Raw genomic sequence first — 16552 nt, forward strand, 5'->3', positions numbered from 1 at the left:
TTGAGGTTTTATAGTTGTTTTGATAAGCTAGCCAAATTGTGACTTTGATTTGAAGTGCTTGCTATGAGCTTGCATTTGCGATTGGAAAAAAGGCAGAGAGTTGTCCCTTTGGAGGTCAAGAGGAACAAGACTTCTCCCCTCCTCTCACCCTCAGCCTGTCAGCACAGTCTAATCAAAATGATCTGATACTTAGCCATCAAACACCTTTTGCCCAGCAAAGACAAGGCCTCCAGATGACCAGTGAAGCTTCCCTCCCATGGTTTTCAGTGCTAGTAAAAAGCTGTTAATGAGCTGCCAGTTACTTCTGAAAGCCCAAAACAAACCTTAAGGGAGCTGTAATGCTAAAAAGTTAAACAGGAAACTTCCAAACCTCATAGAAAGATGTCTATTTAAGTAGGCACTGCTTTGAGAGACCTTCAACCCAACCAAACCAGTAAGCACTGATGTCACATATAGATAGATCCATGTGACTGAAGGTGTGGGGTCCTGTACAGGCTTAAATGAAGTCCTGGCAGGACTAAGACGCAGTATCACTTTTATAACGCTATATGCAAGTTTCTAGGAACAAAATAACATATTTTCCCTTTTTTCCAGCAGCTGTTCTTATTCATCATCAGTATAAGCACCTCGATGTTGATTACAGCTGTCACCAACACACTTTGAGGGCCAGAAGAAATCCACCCTGAGCTCTGTTCCACAGAGAAAAGCTGAAATAAGACATCAGGAGCTTTCCCCCTTACCAAACTCCATAAAAACTGTGTTGGATAAAGTCACGTCCAACTCAGCAAGGCCCGGGTGACTGCAGCTGTGCCAGCTCTGATGGCAGCCCAAGGGCTCGCACACTGCCCAGGGACCTACAATAGCTGTACAACCCCTGGCTATTTTCATTGCCTTCGTAAGAGTTAAATGGTCATTAAAGAAACATCTGAACAACCACCACAACCTCCCTACCTGAATCTTATTCAAGTACTCTTTGCAAAATGACTTGTCACAAGGATGTAAACCTGCGTGATAGCTTGTGTTCTAGTTAAAAATCATGCTCATTTTGCAAAGAGTGGATCTGTCTCTGGACAACCAACCATTTGGCCTAAGACAAAACAACTGAGTTCAGGATGTTTTCACTAAGATCTAAGGGCCCTTGCTGGCACAGTTTAGGATCAACACAGGCACAGACTTCACTGACAATGAGTTCCCATGGGCATGGTGATAGTTAAAATGATAACAAAAAATAACAACAGTCATTTGTAAAGAAAAAGCATCTTTCTTCCTACTCAAAAGATACTTCCTTGCAGTGCAGGAAGCTTTTCACAGACTGTCAATATTCATCCAAAAGTTTATCTAGAAGTAAGTCTGTTCAGCCTAGCAGTACCTTAATCTATTTTGAAAGCAAAAGATTCTTCAAAAACAATATACAGGGACCAGAGACTGAAATATCATAGAGGGAGCTCTTGCAAGGCTGAACAAGCACATACCAACCTGTGTAAAGGAGGGGTTTTCAGAGAGGGGGAATCACATCAAGAATAAACAGGAAGCAGTGGTGAGGTGCAAAGTATATTGCACAAAGAAAATTAAGTCTTGCCCTCATGACCTGTTGAGGTTTGAAAGTGATTTGGTCTCTGCTGAAAGTAACTAGAGATAACAGATTACTGAGATATCTCAGACAAGTCTAATTTTGTGGAAGCTGGGGAAAAAAGAACACACATACTTCCCCAAAGAAAATATATTTAATGGAGAAAACATTTTCCTGACTAGCAGGCTTCAACAGTGGAATACAGCCCAGCAGGTATCTCACATATATAGTCCCAGAAAGAGTCTCCACCTCTGACACCTGCAATCCAAGTGCCACACAGGCTTAATGCACACCCCACAGATGCATCAGGACAGAAAGGTCACATCCCCTAACACACTCTCACCCCTAAACAACAAAAGAGAAATGCTTCAGGAGGTGCAAGTCAAATAAGACCTGCTCCTTTATCTCCCAGAGAAGCAGGCTACTAAGGCAGAGAAGGGAAGGAGCCATCAGCTCTCCCCCACCAAAACTGCAAGACCACTTCCCATTCCTCTCCTAAGGCTGCCAGCCCTGCAGATTAAATACACCTGGCTCCTTCTGATGGAAATTGGATGGAAATCACCTGCACATGAGCAAGCTGAGGAGGGAAGGAGGGAGGGAAGGAGGGAGGGAAGGAGGGGCGGCAGCAGCAGCAGCAGCAGCAGCAGCAGCACCACCACCACCAGCTGCTGCTGCTGCTGCTGGGGACACCCTTCCTATCTGGCACCCATGCAGCTGTGGGGAGGTGGGAGCCCAGCCTTGAGGCCGGGGCCAGCTCAGGGCTACCTGCTGGTGGCCAGTACAACACCCTTAGGCAGGCTGGCCCGGTACTCGTCCCCATTTCCTTAGCATTTTAATTTTCATGAGTCTAAAGGGGTCTGTAGTTTCAGCACAACCCAGGCAGCTGGTGAGAAGAAAGAGAAAACTGCAGCTGTGCTTTGCAGAAAAGCTCATGGTCCCTCCATTCGGAGGCGAAGGCTGGCTTCGACGTGGTGTGAGCGGCTGTGGCTGTGCTGGTTTTGGTTTTGTACTAGCCGAGAAGCTGCCTGATAACCTGCTTCCCTGCAGATACACAATTTGATCAGGCTTATCGTTTGGCTGGCACTGTGAGACTGGGGATGGAGAGGTGCCCGGTCAGTGCAGCATATTATGGGAGAGGAGAGCAGGGCCGAGGCTGTGTGAGAAAACTCTGGCTATCATAGCTGGGCAGCCGTGAAAACAGGGCTGAGGGGAAACAACACCAGATAGCTGCCCAAATCTGCACTGCCCTTGGGAAGGGTGGGCCTCCCCTCTCCATCTCCCGCACAGCCACCCTCATTGCCTTCCCCAGGCTCATGGCGCAGCCCGTGCAGCCAGCCAGCACCCCATCTGGCTGAGAACAGAGTAGTTTTTTTCTTGTGGGGGTTATGTGAGCTGTAGGAAACATGTGGGAAAGTGGGAGGTGGAGAGGGACAGAGGAACTGCCCTTTGGTGATGCTGCAAGTTTGGGCAAGCTAACAGCCCTTGGCTGCTGCCGTTCATTGCCCCAAACATTAATGTGCTCTGAAACTGATGGTGGTATCTTGCTGTAAGCTGCAGGGACCAGAGCAAATACCCTGCCCGTGCTGCTGACCCACTGCTGGACCTGGAGCCAAGGGGAGGGAGAGGCGCCCAGGGACGGCAGCTTTTAAATAGGTGCAGCCTGAGTCAGCAGCGCAGGTGAATCAGCACTCGAAGGCTCAGGTCTTCAAAGACATTTAAGCACTCAACCCTCTTGAAATCAGTACTGGTGCCACAGTGGGGTGGCAGCGGCGCAGGGCTATGGCCGATGGGGAGTTTGCTGGTGCTGCCCAGCGAGCTCGCTTGCTGCCAGGGCTGCGCCTTGCCTGCTGCCAAAGGAAGGCATCTCGGGGAGCAAAATCAGTGGAAACCGCCTCATCCCACACTGGGAAATGGGGAGCACCACCAGGAAGGGGGTAGGAGGGAGAGAGGAGATGGGATGAGCCTAACATCAGCTTTGTTGTACCATCAAAGTGCATCCACACACACAGAGTGCACTTGCACCTCACCTCTCCGGGCTCCTTTTTTTACCCTCCACTCTTTAGGAAGGAAGAAGGTGGCATGGGCTACCAATGTAGCTACCTGCATGTGTGGGCTTGAAGGACTATCTTTTGCCCTTCTTCTCCCATTTGACATATCCAGTCCCATCACTGTCTTCCTGCAATGGCTCATTTCCATCCTGAAACTTTCACTGATATGTGCCTTTACTCACAAAATGTACTCCAAAAGGTCTTTTTGCTTATCCTACAATGCTGAGTGTACAATGTGCCAAGTTTCTGAGACACTCACAGCTTGCCTGCAAATGGACATGAGCCGGTTTGCCTCCACCAATACACAGGACTCGCCCTGCTCCGTGGCATAAGGCAAAGCAGGGGTTTTGGCACACCTTTCAGCATGAGGCTTTTATCTCCAAGAGTCAAATATCCTCTCCTCATCTTCCTGGCATTTGTCTGCAATGAGCTACATGTCTCCTTTCCCCAGGGGAAGGGGATGCAGCACACTGGAGTCACTGGGAGCCCAGCTGTGGCAGGCTTTGGCCAGACGAGATGTTGGCAGCAGCTTTTAGCTCGCAGAGACCCAGGCAGCTCATGTACTACACAGTCCACTCTGCTGGAGCAGTGCCAGGGCTCCTCAGCTGGGGCTGGAGGTGCAGAGGGTGCCTGGCACCTCCCAGCCCCTGCCCTGCAGGGCAGGCAGTCATACCCCACGGCAGGTCCTCTCCAGCGCCCATCCCAGCCCCATGGCAGAGCATGATGGGGTTTTACATAGTTGTACGCTGTCAGTAGTTTTCTTTTTACCATTTACCAGTCACACGGCTGCCTCCTCCTCCCCCTGTTATGGTTCTTCCTGCCATCCCTGGTTTTCTGTCTTTAGAGCATGACCTTCGCTCACAGACCAGGATGCGGTGTGGTGAGGTGTGTGCCTTCCTCCCCTTCCATCACTCACCCAAACCAGAAGCTGTGCCTGTGTCAGTACCATGACAAGGTGCTGACCACCTGCCTGGGGCTGGAGGGGGCTGCCCACAGAGTCCTCGCTGGGGAAGGGTGTGCTGTGCCAGCACCCCGTGGTACAGCAAGCAGCTGTGCTCCCTGCTCCCTCCAGTCCTGGGCGGCACTGCGTGCATGATCAACCTGCACCCTTGTGCTGCTTGCAATACCTTCCTCCTCATGACTTGTAGGGCACAGAGTCACTATCAATGCCAGCCTGTGCCCAGAGGACCAGTGCCTGTGTTGGCTGTAGGGTGCTGGTATCAGGCTAGAAAGCACCTTCAAGCCCCCACAGCAGCTTGAGGCTGGCAGGGCCATCCGAGGAGCCGGCAGGGCCAGAGTGGCGGGGCTGTGGCGAGGAGGGATTTATTTCAGCTGATCAGAGCCAATAATATCCGACAGTATTTAGTCTGGAGCTGCACGCGCTGCTAAATTTACAAGAGAATTTGGACCAGTTTAAGGGGGAAAGATTATGCTCCCATGGTTGAGATGAAGTAACCTATATTCTTAAATAGGAATCAATTCCTGGGATCCAGCCTAGGCTCCTCACTTACACTATGGAAAGGATCTACGCATCCAGAATAAATATTATATTTATTTGGGGGTCTCTTGAGATTAGTTCCTTCTTGATGAAGGAATGATATGATGATGATACATTTACATGCTTTGTTGGCATTAGAAAGAATGCTTTATCAGAAAAGCACAACTACCATCAGATAAGAGTCAACATATATCCAGAACAATTTTCATCTGCCCTTTGTAAGTGGAATAGTTTGGTGCCAAAAGGAAGAAAGAATTTGCAGCGGCATTGGTTGGATGCCAGCACGTTGCTTTGTGCAACACAAGCTATCAGTGTTTTCATCTTGCTCCTGAATTTTTCACTTTGGGAATTCCAGAGCCACTTCTGAAGGGAAGAGGAATAGCTCTGTTTTCATTTCAGTAGGGTTTCTAAGAAAGCAATCGCTACTTCCACAATCTGACGTCTCTGCTTCTGCTGAATAAGTGGTGTGAGGTTTAAAAAGGGCTGCTATTACATGCAAACGTTTGCTCTGCCATGGCAATGTTGGATAAAACAGGCCATGAACAAACCTAGTATGTGCTGAAGAAACAGTTAGCTGGTTAACAAGACCAGAATGAGAGCTGAGTGCCTGTGTGGGAAAGGTTTAGCCAAGGACCTTCAGTGCTTACCTTCTGTCTAAGGACCATGTTTTCATTTGTATGTACAAAATATCCAGTATCTGACATCTAAATAATTAATTAGAGCACATACAAGCTAAATGAGGTAAATTGGCCTGAAATGTAATTTGTCCTGTGGGTTTTTGATTTTTTCTGGTTTTAATAACAAAACATGGAACAGCCAACAGACTTTAAATTCTTTACCAGCTAAATTAATGCTCATGTCTCCCCCATGAGGATAATCTTCATTTTACAGAATGCAGTGAAGGGGATGGTAAGGGGAAGCAGAATGAACAGTGGATGTGTAGTGATTCCTCACCCACCTGGTGGCCTTGCAGTCATGCTTCTGGGCAAAGGACACGTGCTCGTCCCCAGGCCTCCTGTGGGGAGGTCTGACACTGGAAGAAGAGTTCGAGAGCTCAGTGACAGGGAGGACTGTGAAAGGTTTGAACATTTGGGATTGCTCTCATCCTGGCAAACTCTCTTGGAAAGAGAAAGCAGCAAATTCCACCAGAGAAGGGTCTGGCATGGCTTCCCTCCTATGGCTGGCTGAGGGCTTGGAGCGCCTGTGTGCTCCTCCCTCTACTCACTGCGGTTCTGTTGCCTCGAGCCACAAGGCATCCTTGGGGCAAGAGAACTAGCAGAGCTGCAGGATAATAGGGCCACAGGAGTGCCAGCACTTGAGACACAAGTTTTCAAAGGTTGTCTTTTTTCTAAAGAACAATTTTTAGACTTATTCTCGGGGAAAAAAGTTTAGGCGGAACTTTATAGCATTTCCTCTAAATGCCTTAAAAGAGGAAGTTAAAATTCATATGTAGACAGGTTTGTAAGCAGCTGACATCTAAGCCCATTAAGACCATTTAACTTAAGAGAGTTTCCCCAGCCTGCACAGAGTGGGAGGTGTTGGGACTGCAGAGAACGGTCCCTGCAGGAGGGACCTGTGCATTGGGAAGGAGTCAGGACCAGCTCCCAGCAAGCATCCTCGCGTTCAAAGAACCAGGGACATTGTTGGGAGCTCTTTGTGCCACTCTTGAAAGAGAAGAGGGCCAGCCCCACACAGCTCGCACTCCTCGGACTGTGAGACCCTTGCAGAAGGGTTCACGCCTTCTGCTCAGTAGCCTGCATTGCTCAGTAATGGCACTCGATTAACTCACTTGCAGAAATCTGAGATGAAAAAGACCTCTTAAACCACCCAGCCCGTCCCCCAGCTGGAGTTACGGTTTTGCTATTTCAGTTGTGGCTGTTGGTCTGCAGCTCCCATCAGCTCTGCATAATAAATCTCTCCCTAATGAGGCTGCCTGCTTGTCCCTTCCAGTGTGTCCCTGTGCAGCGCTCTGGGAGCAGCTGAGCTCACTGCCCATCACCCACTGGTTTAACGCTTCTCTTGGATTTTGTCTCCCTTACTGTCTGGTTTCCCTTATTTTCTACGCAGATCTCATCAACTTCTTCAACAGTGAGAGGCTGAAACTTATTGTTTATGGCTGGGAAAGAAAAATCAATAAATACTCAATTTCAGAGAGGAATACTCCTCCCTTAGGGCCTTCCTCTGCCTCCACAGGCATGTAATTCTATTTAACCTACAGAACTGAAGGAGAGATTTTCTGCAGTACTATTTCTCCCTTTGCTTGGGTGCCTGGAAGCTCAGGTGCATTCCCATGGGTGCTGAAAAGGCATCAGCTCTCCGTTCCCCTGCCTGATCATGCTCACTACAGCTCTGATTTCTCAAGGGTAGGGCTCAGCTATAGTGGGAAAAAGCTCTGAGCTAACCAGTGTTCCCACACAAAACAACTTTCAACACAGACTAGCGGCTAATGATCTGCCTTATCCCATGCAAAGGACCATGATACAATGAGAACAGGACAGACTACAGTCTAACATTGTATTTCCATCTGCTAAGTCGTGAGTCCTTTATTGAGTCACTTGTCTTTCTGACTGTGGTAGTTTCAGTATGACTCTAGATGAATCTTGTTTCAAGAAAGTCAGCATGAGTCTTCCTCGGAGGAGATGCAATGGGTGCATAGTGGAAGGGGAAATACCTTCTTCCTTTCAAGGTGGTACAGATACATTAATTGACTAAAAACACTAACCAAAAAATTTCCTGCGCTGTAAGTGCAATGAAAGCTTTGTAATAATGCATCTAAGATGACGTCCTGTAGAAGCAGAGAGGTTTCCTTTGTTTCTGTTTCTCACAAAAAGAAACCCATGGTTTGTGAAGAAAAAAAGACACACTTAAAAAGAAGGAGAAAAAGACCCAGGGTCGTATGTTGCCTGCTAACCTGCACACACTCCCATTGCCTGGTCTACATTCTAATCCATAATATTTATGGTGCTTTACATATACAAACATCTGCAACAGAATGAGTCACTGCTATTTAATAAACAATGCAGATTCTTTGTAAAGCTAATGGGTTTGTCTGGGCATGAAGGGTCAAAATCATAGTGACCCAAAAACTTGGGAGTTCTGAGTTCTTAAAAACCTTGTGGAAGATAAGAAAACAAGTTCTGAAAGTAAAATTAATAATAACACCACTGCATTTTGGGAAGGGACAAAGGAGGCAGACACTTGGATGAAGAAATGACATTTCACTCATGTCTCCCATCCTTTAGTAAGAGCAGTAAAGAAACAAGAACTGTGCTTCTCACAAACATTTTGATTAGAAGTTTCCTCTGAGGACGCTGGCAAGTTGACAGAGCATCCCCTTGCTCCTCATGCAAATAGGAATTGCTTGAGAAGATGCTGGTGAAGGGGAGCAGCACTGCTGTTCTCTTCTCGCTTTCCCCATGGCTCCCAGCAGGTGGGTCTCAAGGGGCTCTCCTGCAGAGAAGAAATGCTGCAGAGAAGACCCCTGGATGGGTCCCTGAGCTTTGCAGGGGAAGATGCTGAGAGGGCATGCCACCCCACAAGCTCTTGCTATGGGAAAGAATTCCTAAGCCTTGATCTGGCCTACAACAAACCCTACCACACCTCAAAAACACCGTGGCTCCATGTCACCTGCAGGGACTGCGATGTGTCAAACGGCTTCACAGCACTACCTGCATGCCCTGCCCTGGAGCGTGCGGTGCAGGCAGGACCCGACCCTCCCCACCAACGCCAATGCTTCACAGAGCTCACTGCTTCCTAGTGTCCCAAAGCGATGGAGATGTCTCCAGGCCAATAAAGCCTTACCTGTGAAATCTGTAGCAACAAAACACCGAAGGAGGGATGGCAAACCTTTTTCAGTAGATTCATTTAACAGTGAAGTCCTGACACAGGCATGAAGTAAATAAGCTACCCTCTCCTTAGTCATCCCAGGGCATGACTTCTCTATTCTTCCTCCTATTTTGACAGCAGTGTTGCTGAAAGCTTGGAGCTTTTCTTATTAACAGCTGCCCTGCAAATATGTGCAGGCCCCTTTGAACTCATTTATAGAAAGCATAAGGATCAGTCATTATGAAATTAAAGCTAACTGCCACCACAGGGCAGAAACCCAGCTGTGGCCTGGAGGGCTGCACCTCCCAGGGAGAGGTTTGTGGCCGAGTGGGATTTGTCAGGAGCACCAAGCAGCCAGGGCCAGCCAGCAATCTCAACAGCATCTGCAGGACGCCAGTAAAAAGACACAATTGGTATTAATAAAAAAATAAAGTAACTCCCCCACTGCATTTGGCTGTGTTTCATTGAGACTAACAAGACAGTAAAGACAGTCTCACACGCTTTCAGGAAGCAACCAAAATTTTTGTGACTCGGCATCATTATAAAGCAGCGCCCAAAGGAATCTGAAGAACCGATGAAAAATCAAGCTAAGGAAAAGAAATCCAGCTGTGGTGGGAGATCCACACAAGCTTGGGAAGCCTCCAGGTGGGGCAGAGCCCAGGCAGCCACAGCACTCCTAGTACAGCCTTGGCCCCGGGCTGGCCACCCACTGCCTGGGCTGCCAGCACTTCCACTGGGCCACCAGCTCTCATCAAAATGATCCTGTGATGGGTGAGCAAAAGCCATGGGTGGAGGGAAGCTGGTTTTGGCCAGCTGGCCTTGCCCCTGCCCAGGGAAGGCATGAGGACCCTGTCCCGCCTGGGTCCCTGCATGCCGCAGCCCGAGCAGCTGTGACGCCGGGTGGGGGGTTTCAAACTGTGGGGGCAGCCAGGGGTGGACACTGACTCATATCGTGAACATCCTCATACTCTCCTTTCTGTTTCATTTTGCCTGTCTTTTTCACTTTTAATGGGGATGTAACGTATGTCACAGCTCAGAGTAGAGGTCCCAGCAGCAGAAGACAGCACTGAAGTGATTAAAGCCATTCAAGGATCTCCTCCCACCCAGAGCTCTTCTCTCCTCCGGCACATTTTTTCCTTCCTGAGGGCAGGCACAGTGAAGCATTAAATCCTTTAAGCTGCCCCCCAAATGACACCTTCTGACTGCTGCTACATTTTTGCAGGCATTTAAGCTCCCTGACAGTGAAGACTTACAGGCAGGACTCTACATGAGGATGTTTACAGCCTCACCAGCTAGCCAAGAGTTTTAGTTCCATATTCCCTCACAGCATGTTTATGTGTAGTATCTAAAATGACATTATTATCATCCTGAACACAGCTTAAATTTCTGCAGTGATTTTTTTCACCTTTAAATCCTAAAGCACTTGACAACTGGTATATGATCACTACATGCCGCTTATGTTGTGATTTGTTCACCTGTCACTGGGATACACCTGCCTGTGAAGTTACGCTGTGTTCCTGATAATCAGGATGCTTATCTGTACACCCACAGGTATGCACTCACATCTGTTTGACTTTGACCAACCTATGGTGCAACTTTTCCATCTGAAATCCTTATTTACCTGTTTAAGATGGCAGAGGTCGACGGACAGAAACCCACTATTCCAGCTTAGTGCCACTCCAGAATTTCTGATTTCTCAGGATACAGGATTGGGCTTTTTACAGAAAAAAGTTGAAAACAGGGAGAAAAGAGAAACTAACACACTGACACAGGTCTTCCTGGATTTAACAACAGAACTTCATTTTCTGTTAGTGGGAAAAGTGCCACGGAAACCTCATGCCACACGATAGGGATTCCTACTGTTACATGAAAACTACTTGTGTAAAATGGCCTGGAAACCCTTAAGATCTCTCTGACTCGTTCACAATAAATTCTTTAATACCAACATAGTAATAAGATATAATCATGAATAGAGGTAAATTTCCATTTCTTAGAATGGCTTTAATCCAAAAGTCTTGCATAATCTTGAAGGATTTTTAGATGGCTCTGCCTGGATCCTTGAGATCTCAGTAAAAATTAGGTTGCTGCCAGGTTGTTTAAGGAACAACAGTTTTGAAATACAAATGCTGGGTATAATCATCTACTGAATAACTGAAGCTAGCTAAGTCACCGGAGTTTTCAGTCATTTTTGGAAGCAAGTACAGGAAAATACATATACCAAAGGGACTGAAGTTTGGACAAATTCTGAGCAAATTTGCTAAGCTAATAGCTTTTATGGAAGGACTCCAAACCTGCTTCGCTAAGGAAAGAAGTAGAATTGGGGCTAATCCCCTTTCTTATAACTCAGAAGCACCATGTAAATACAGATGTGCAAAGCAGTTAAAGACCAGAAAGAGCTGCCTGGAGATTGCACCCTGCCGTGGGCTATCGGGAGTCCCTCTCCCTCTATTTTACTTGGAACCGGCAGTTTTCTCAGTATTCTTTACACAAACAGAACAAATTTTGCTGTTTCACCTTGTTAACTGAACATGTGGTGTGAGGTCAGCAACAGTCACGCAGCCTATCTATAACTGTCTGTGCTCACATGATGCAAGGGCTCCGAAGAGAAGGAACACAAACAGGAAATTGGGCAAAGTGACTCTTTTAGTAGGGGACCACAACACTGCTTTTTTTTTAAACTAAACCCTTCAACAACAGGCTGTCAAACCTAATGAAGAAAACCAGAGTAGCCAGCAGGATCAGAATAAAAGCTGCAAATGTTTACGCTGTAACACTTTGCCTGATCATAACAATGTGGTTCAATGTAGGGAAATGAACCCGCGTTCAGGGTTTTGCTCCAGCTGATCTCCCAGCTTCGTGCGCACAGGAATAAAAAAGACGTATCCTCCACATCCACTGTGGGCCAAATCTGGTCTGTTCTATTTTACAGCCTTATTGAATTCACAGCTACATGCTGCAAAGGCTTTGACCTTTGCACTTCATTTCACTCCTAAAATTGCCAGGAGAAAGGAAGTGTGCAGGAGGCAAGCAGAAAAACAGGGATGAGGCGCACATGTGTGGGACATCTTGTCTTAGAGAGCAGGTCACATTTGTTGAAAATAAGAGCAAACCTTTCTGGACATATGTACAAAGATAGAAAAATAGGTCCCATATCATAACATCAACTATCTAGTATCCAGATGAGCTCTAGATTTGGCACGTGTAGGGGGGCACTGATTTCACTGCATGCTCCTAGCTATACAGACTCTGAAGATCTCTGCTGGGATCTACGTATTGGCTTGAAATCGGTCCCACGGGAACAACTCGGCCTTTGCGGTGACATTTAAACTCCACTGATGCAAATGGCAAAGCTCCCATTTGATCTGAGGGGGGCAGGTCTTCCTTTTGACAGGAAGCTCTGAGAAATGCAGAGATTCCCAAAAATGGAAACACAATATAAAGAAATTATCTGAATAAAAAAAATCTGCCTCTGGACTGACGAGGAGCCTTTCTATCAACCACATCAGAAGATGAACTCTCCCTTCATGGGTCTGGCTTGGTTTTTGTGGGTTATACACAGGCTGCGCTCAACACTGAAATGCGAATTCAAGAAATTGGGTCTCTCCAGTCTTAAACTGGAAACAGTGCTGTGCGATTCAGATGCTCAGCCAAAGCCAGTCATCACCGGCCAGATTCCTGCACTGAATATTTACAGAAAACAAACTGGATTATAACTGGGAGTTATTTGTCAGACCTATTTAGTAAATATCATAACTGCATTAAAAAGTACTCTAAAAGTGTGAGGAAGACACAAAGCAAAACACATGGTGAAATGCACTGGATGAAGTCTGTTCCTATATTGCACATATGTTAAGTATGAATGTGTATTACTGGTGGGTATATTAGGCAGCCCATGCTAGGTCTAGGGGGGGTTGAGCTGAACCTCAACAACACTGAAGGAGGCTGGAAGTGCTCAATAGCTGGTTTTACACCCATTTGCCTATTTCAAAGTACAATATTGGAAAACCAGCTACGCTAAGGAATTAAAAAATCTATTTGATTGCAGTTCTGCTGTTTTCAGCTGTCTTCTCATCAAATAAATAGTCTCGTTTCACCCTTAAGTATTCTGCTAGGCAGTGTTACATTTCTAGAACTGGGTTTTCTTCTTTAAAAGCTGTCTTAAATTAATCTCTGCTTTACACTTCACAGGAGGCTGAGTTGGTTTTTAAACATTTTTAGAATTATTTTTTCTTCTCCTTAGTTTGTGGAAAAGTGGCCATCACTCATATGGCTCATAATACACAGCATCCACTGCCTGTAATTTTTTATTTTAAAATACATAAATGTTAGGAAAAATATAAACAATGCTCCCTGTGCCAGGTTTTCTTTTGTTTGTTTAAGAATTCTTTCTGGGTTGTCAGAATTTTTTTTGTTGCCATTGCGCCCTGCATCTCATCCAAGAAAACACGGTTTTCAGGGATGAGGGTTTGAAGAAATCACACCCTGCAAGCTCCGCTTTCCTTCACGTTTTAGGTGCATTTCACAAAGTCAGCTGGTTAAAATCAGCTTGAGTATCCAAACATTCATCATGTAAACTTCCCATGCTTAGGAGATAACTGCACATTTCTGCGCTCCACTGTGAGAAGGCAATGCTGCCTGTGAAATTCTGCAGACCTGCGCTTTTTTTCTCAGTGTATCGTTTCATGCTCTGCCTACTTCACACCGGCCTGCGGAGAGGAATGCTCCGATGGAGCTGGGAATGAGCACCGGGGTGCAAACCCAGTGGCCTCTGGCACAGGCTCAGGACTGCATGCACAGGTCATTAGCTGTATTGCTCATCCTCAGTACTCTCTCTTTTCACCTCCTGAGACTGGTTCTTCCAATGGCAAGTCACATACAGGTTAAGTTTTTTCAGTCCTGTTATTGCTGCAACTTTTGTCTCGATGTGAAGACATCTGTGTCCCCTGGGCGGGCATACCCTGTATAGCACCGCTATAACAAAAACTCAGCATGGCAAATAAAGTACTACCAGCATATTTAATGTTTATCTTAATTTGCATGACTTCTCAAACTTCCCTTGCTGAACTGAACGATGAAATCACAACATGTTCAGAAATATTAAATCATTTCCTCAGCATCTGAATATAACAGGCTGCAAAAGGAAAACAATTACATTTGGCACATTGCACACTTTATCCTTAACACTCCAAATTCTGGTATCCCTTCATATTTATAGGCTTGCACTCTGATCACAACAGCATTGAAAACAACTATGTACCAGGATTTATTTCCTAGGAAATCCCCCAGACTTGCCAAACACCAGCTTTGCCTGGACAGCTTGGGTTTCAGGTGGCTACAGCAAGTTCAGGATGCCCCAAACCAGCTTCCCACCTGCTGGCCTGCAGGCAGCAGATCGGTGTCGCTTGGGAACATGTCTAACCTAGGTACTGGGTAGTGTCCTGCTGTCTCCATGGTGTAGAAAGCCCAAATTCTATGTGGCACTAAAATGACGAGGTGTGATGCACTGCATTGCCCTGCCTGGCTGTGCCTCCGATTCTGCCTCCCCACTATCCACCCTGACCGAGCAAGTGTCTGAACTTCCCCTCTCTGGCCATGTGGAAAGGGAAGGGCAGGAGCCAGGCTGCTCCTCAGCAGCTGACCGTAGTCCTCCTCCCTGTGCTGCAAAGGGCCAGCTTGAAATCCTGGGAGGGCTGCTGGGTGCCAGCCCCTCCACTGGGGGCTCCCCAAATGGCATGGAGAGAAAGAGGGAAAAAAAGTGCTAATTTCTGGAGGACCCCACAGATTTCACATCCAGAGCAGTTCATTGCTCTGAGGTGACTGATGGCATGATAACACTTCTGTGATATCAGCGTCATGACAGACTCAAGTGGCATGGCTTGCCCCAAAGCAGCCCAGGCTGGGGGCAGGTGTCAAGCCTGCCCCTCGCACACTGCCTGGCTCCTCAGGCACGGCCAAAATGTGCCGGTTCCTCTGTGAAGCTGCAGCTTGCAAAAGGATGGGCTGGCTTTCCTGAGCAGGTGCCTTCTCTTTGGGGTTATATTCGGCCAGTTGTCAGTATTTTGTAATGCAGATTTTTTGCGAGTACAGCAGGAGTAAAACTCCCTGCCAAACTCCACAAATAGTGGAACAGTTTGGGAGTAAAAACAGATTTCAAAAATGAAAGTTCAGCTTGATCTACTGGGAACAACGTGCAATTAATGTGCTCAGCAATATCTTAAATATGAGCAATGTGGGAGAAGGGTAATAACTCCCTTTCTATCATTTTTCAACCTGTCAGCACACTAATCTATGAAACACCAAAAGCCAGATTTTTAGTAAATGTAAACTGGTAAGCGCAGTTGAGGCAGTGGTGTTGTGCAGCTTATCCGGATCTTAATCTTTTTGAAACCATAAAACTATCGGAAGAGTATGTGCTTGTGGGATGGTGAAATAGGATCAATGTTACTGTTACAAAAGTGAGGATAATGAGCCAGCTGGGTTTTTCCACAGTTATTTTCAAAACTGCAGCATTTATTTCTGCTTTTCTGCAACTTCTTCTCTATCTCTTCTCCTCCCTTCTCTATCCCCTTTTTTTGTGGTTTTTGCACTCTGAGCTACACCCAGAAAATGAGGTCACCAAGGAGCAGTAAGGACATGGATGCAATGTGTGACTGCATCATTTTCTGTGTGCGTGCTGCTGGCTGCCTCCCTGCTGCACACCCCGGTCAGGGCGGGAGCACTGGGGATCCCTGGAGGCGGCGAGGGAGAGGACAGGGGAGGAGGAGAAGGCGTCAGGACTGGACTGCTGCGGTGTGGGGATGTCCCACCCGCTCTGCTGCTGACGCTGAATGAACCACCATTGGAGAAACACATGGCATTGATGCTTCCCAGAAGTAAACGGGATGCTGCTGCAGGGAGAGGTGCCTCCCTGCGCCCTCCTGGTGCCTACAGCTAAAGAAATGAGGGATCCTTCGGACCCAGGCTGCTGTGTCCTGCAAGTGTGAGGCTGGCAGGACCTGTCATGCCTCCACCAGGCCGCCCTCTCCTATGTCAAGGCTTCACGGAAGTGGGGAATGCAAAGAGCTCCACCAGCTCCTGGCCATCCCCTTTCCTCCCAGCTACCCTGGTCACCTGAGCACCTGTGAGTGATGATGCCTTCACAGCCCCCGCACCTTGGGTAGTCCCTCACAGCTGGTCACAGCAGTCAGTGCCACCAGCTCTGTGCAACGGCCACCTAAACGCCTTCTGCCCCCGGGTAAATATCTGTACGTTCGCTCCCCCTGTGCCCTGAAATGGGGGGAGCATCTGAAGCACATTTGGGGCACCAGAAGCACATCTGGCTCTAGCCCTGGTGAGGCTGCAGGGCTCCCCCGGACCACACAATCCCAACCAGCTGGCGAGGCCACACACTGCGTTGGGGTGAAGGGCCCCCTCTTGACCTTGGTAATGACCACAAAGTCTGCATTCTGCTTTCCTCTGACGGGAAGAGTTTGCCAATTGGTCTTAAAACCATACGTCACCCAGCCCAAATTTTATAAATCTTCAAAACTTCTGCAGTGCTTGCACGTGCTTCAGAAGGAAGTGAATGTAAGCGTGGCTGATGTTAATGCTAACATGACGCTGTCAACTTGA

At 47.3% G+C, this 16552-nt stretch overlaps 1 protein-coding gene across 2 annotated transcripts in view; it reads right to left on the reverse strand.

Annotated features, from left to right (window-relative positions):
* GAB3 (GRB2 associated binding protein 3) overlaps positions 1–16552 on the reverse strand; it is a 68565-nt gene that overhangs the window by 22775 nt on the left and 29238 nt on the right. The window lies entirely within an intron of this gene.

This window comes from Strix uralensis, chromosome 13 (assembly GCF_047716275.1).
Source record: "Strix uralensis isolate ZFMK-TIS-50842 chromosome 13, bStrUra1, whole genome shotgun sequence".
Lineage (NCBI taxonomy): Eukaryota > Metazoa > Chordata > Aves > Strigiformes > Strigidae > Strix > Strix uralensis.